Raw genomic sequence first — 4,131 nt, forward strand, 5'->3', positions numbered from 1 at the left:
CCCTCTTACATTTATACTTAGATTTCCAAGTGATGTTAAGTCCTCATAAGATAAAGCTACTGGGGTGTAATCATTTGGCACAGCAGTTAAGCCATTGCTTGGGATGCCTGAATGGCATTTTGGAGTGCCTGAGTTCAAGTCCTGGCTTATACTCCTGATTTGTTTCCTGATCACATGTACTCTGGGAGGCAGCAGGTGATGGCTAAACTGCATGGATCCCTGTTACACACATGGGAAACCTCAATGGAGTTCTGTGCTCCTGGCTTCAGCCCCAACCCAGACAAGCCTTAACTGTTGCATGCATTTGGAAGTGAACCATTGGGTGGAGAATGCTGTCTCTCTGCCTTTCAAATATATAGAGTTTTTTTTTTTAATATAAAGCTACCATGTACCATATGCTCTTTCCATACAAGCCTTGTTAATGATAATAGGATACCAGTAGTTTACAGCCCAGATGGTCACACAGTTAAAATAAACTTGTCTCCTGCTCTCCAGTTATTTAAAGATTACCTTTATTAAACAGAATGGATGAGTTTTGTGAAACTTGCCTGTTTTGGCCAACAGTGAGCCACATGATTACAATATGAAGACCAGGATACAGCTGTTGATGACTAAGCTCAGGCTCCCTGAATAAGTACTGTCTGAGTAAGACACACCACTGCACATCTGTTTCCTGTTTTCCTCCTTCCCTTTATCATTCTCTCCCAATTTCCTTTCACCTGGAGGCTACCTAAGACAACCACAAGCAAGCAAGTCTGTGTTTAACTCTTTTTCCTTTCATGAGTGTTGTCATTCCACTTGCAGGGGTCAGAGAGGAGTATAGGGGCCCTGAAAAGTACACTGTTCGGTGGCTTTACCTGCTATGCCTCAGTAAAATAAATTTTAAAAAAAGTACACTGTTGCCTGTTCAGTCTCCCTTAGGTAGCTAACTTCTCTCCCACTTCCCATGAAGAATTTTGCTATAGAGGCAGTACCAGCCTCTCCAAAAGTACTGAATCGAAAAGGGGAGCATAAATAAGGCAGTGCAGTAACAAGCAGGGTGTTCAGGAGCCTCATCTGGGTCTCCCACCTGTGTGACAGGGACCTAAGCATTTGGGCCATCTTCAGCTGCTTTTCCCAGGTGATCAGCAGGGAACTGGATCACAAGTGGAACAGGACTCAAACTGGCACCCATATTGGATCTGGTGTCACAGTTGGTGGCTTTACCTGCTACACTACAATGCCAGCCCCAAGAACAGGAGCTCATTTCTATGAACACAGGTTAAGGCCAAAGAGTGCTCTTAAGCCTAAGAAAACATCTTTAACATCAAGGCATTATCACTGACTGGAAGGGACTTCAGAAGTCATCTTACATAAGCCTTGTAGGTGGCAAAGACTGACACACTACTTTATACAGTTTAAGAAAGGTGAAGTGACTTATTTAATAGATATTATTTCAAATGGCTTAGGAATAGGGAGCACAGTTTAAACATGCCAAGAGAAAGCCACCAGAAAAAAGTTTAAAAAATATTCTTGATGTAAAATCAACTCAGAAAATGGATTATATTCTTTGGACTTTTTATTTTTTTTACAACCATTACATAACATTAGCTATATTAATATTTAACATTACATAACTGTGAAAAAAGCAAACTCCTTTTATACTGATACAGTTTTGGGGGACATTTCTCAGCTGTGGTTTAAGAAGAAATGAATTCTACTCCTGACTTGATGGTGCACAAAGTTAGTAAAACTATATTTTCTTTGTACCTTGGCATTTTTCTTTGCAAAAGTCTGCATCCTGTCATTTCTCTTCCTCCATAAATTATATTCAAGTATAATTTTTACATGCCTAACACAGGAAGTGCAAGGTAGCTTTATGGTTAAAATATTTAGAAAAAGCAGACAAAGGAAAACCTAAGTGCCACTTTTCAGGTGGTTTTGTTGCAGGAGTCTGCAGTTCTAATTGTTGGGGTTCAGCTAACCAATCAAAACTGTCCCTCTCGCAGATCGATCAGGAACTTCCCCCTTTACAGTCTTTAGCAATTAGTCTTCAGTGGGTGCCTTCTTCAGTTCCCCACTAGGTGCTGCTGGGAGATGTTTCTTTCACTTTTGCTCTCTGCTTTTTCTTTTCTTCGAGAAACTGCTTTGTACACTCTTTGTCCATGCTCTTAATTCTATATGGTTATGAGACCCAAAGCTGAGTAAAAGCTCTAATCAAGACTCAACAGATACAACAAAAAAGCACATGGAACTTTCCAAGATGAGTTAAAATTTTCGTTATCTAAGTCATTTACAACAGCACAGAAAAATCTCGATTATACAGACTAGCACATGACAGTAACATCCTTCACAGAAGCCAACTCCTGGACTTTTCTCAGGTCCTCCAAGATTCAACTCCAGGTCATGGGGCAGGGACCTCTTTGTAAATGTCTGCCTAGCCAAGATTCTATCAGTTTCCAGTGCTCTGTCACCATGCTGCTATGAAAACAGTTTGCATGCCACCACTGAGAACTAATCAACCTATTGACTGCTATGTAACTTGCTAAAGGTAGCACTCCAGAATGGTAGACTTAGGCTCAAAGAATCCTGCACTAATACACAAGCTTTCTATTTATTTGAGGGACAAAGAGAGAGCCACAGTGCTCCCATTCACTGGTTCACTCCCAAAATGACAACAATGGCCAGGACTGGGCTGCTCCACAACCAAGAGCCACAACTCAAGCAAGATCTCCCAGGTAGGGTGCAGGGACCAAACGCCTGAGCCATCACCACTGCCTCCCAGGGTCTGCATTAGCAGGAGCTGGATCAGAGCTGGAGCTGCTTATCAAACTCAGGTAATCCTATATGGGGTGCAGACATCTTAATAGCTAGGCTAAGCACCTGTTTAGGTTTTTACAATTTACACCTGTTTAGGATTTTATACTTTTCATGTTAGAAAAACAACCAGGAATCATTTTATTTCTACTGTGGTAGAATTAATATGAATTATTTGAGATCAATCTTTAATTATCTTAATAATTGCTGAATCTTCTACATTAGCTATGTTTAATTTTCACATTACTGATTGATCTTGTGGCTTATATAATCACTGAACAATTTTTCCAAGATCATTTGAAATGACAAATGCAAAGGTCTACAAAATGTAAGTAAACATATATCAATTTGAATCATAACACTTTCTTCAAGGAAAAATGTTAGCAGCTTGATCATTATTGTCTAACCAAGGAGATAAGAAATAAATTCACTGGGAATTTATTTCTCTAACTCCCATTTAGCTTGCAAATGTACGACTTAGAAGCTATTCAGTCTGAAATCTTCCTGTCACACTCCTGAACTCAGAGGCTGAGGGTTTGCCACCTTGCTACTGGGCAGCAGAGCTACCCCAGGGCTACCAAAGATCAGTTCATGGGCATCTGCTCCAATCCCAGCTGAGCCTACAGATCAGCCCCATTCTACTGAGGCTGCATTCTGACTTGCAATAAGAACAAGAGGAGGCCCACAGGAGAAAGGTCATACAGTCCTGTGGTTTAAAATGGTTACAATTTATCTGGCACCACGGCTCACTAGGCTAATCCTCCACCTGTGGCGCCGGCACCCTGGGTTCTAGTCCCCATCGGGGCACCGGATTCTGTCCTGGTTGCTCTGCTTCCTGTCCAGCTCTCTGCTGTGGCCCGGGAGTGCAGTGGAGGATGGCCCAAGTGCTTGGGCCCTGCTCCCGCATGGGAGACCAGGAGAAGCACCTGGCTCCTGGCTTCAGATCAGCGTGGTTCGCTGGCCACAGCGCACCGCCCTCAGCGGCCATTGTGGGGGTGAACCAACTGAAAAAGGAAGACCTTCCTCTTTCTCTCTCTCTCTCTCTCTCTCTCTCTCTCTCACACTATCCACTCTGCCTGTCAAAAATAAAATGGTTACAATCTTCCTTCAACTGAGCATGCCTTTGAGACATAGACTCAGTTCCTCCATGCAGTCCTTGCTGCCTGCAGGTTTATTTGAATTTTAGATGAAAATGAAAAAAAAAAAAAGATGATTGCACTGAAAACTGACATTGACATCTGGAAAATTATACATTAGGAAAATACAATTAGCAATCTGTATGGTCTGGTTTCTTTTCTTGTATTCTTTCCATGCTCTGCTTTCTTGAAAGGGAAT

The sequence above is a fragment of the Lepus europaeus genome, chromosome 4 (assembly GCF_033115175.1).
Source record: "Lepus europaeus isolate LE1 chromosome 4, mLepTim1.pri, whole genome shotgun sequence".
Classification (NCBI taxonomy): Eukaryota; Metazoa; Chordata; class Mammalia; order Lagomorpha; family Leporidae; genus Lepus; species Lepus europaeus.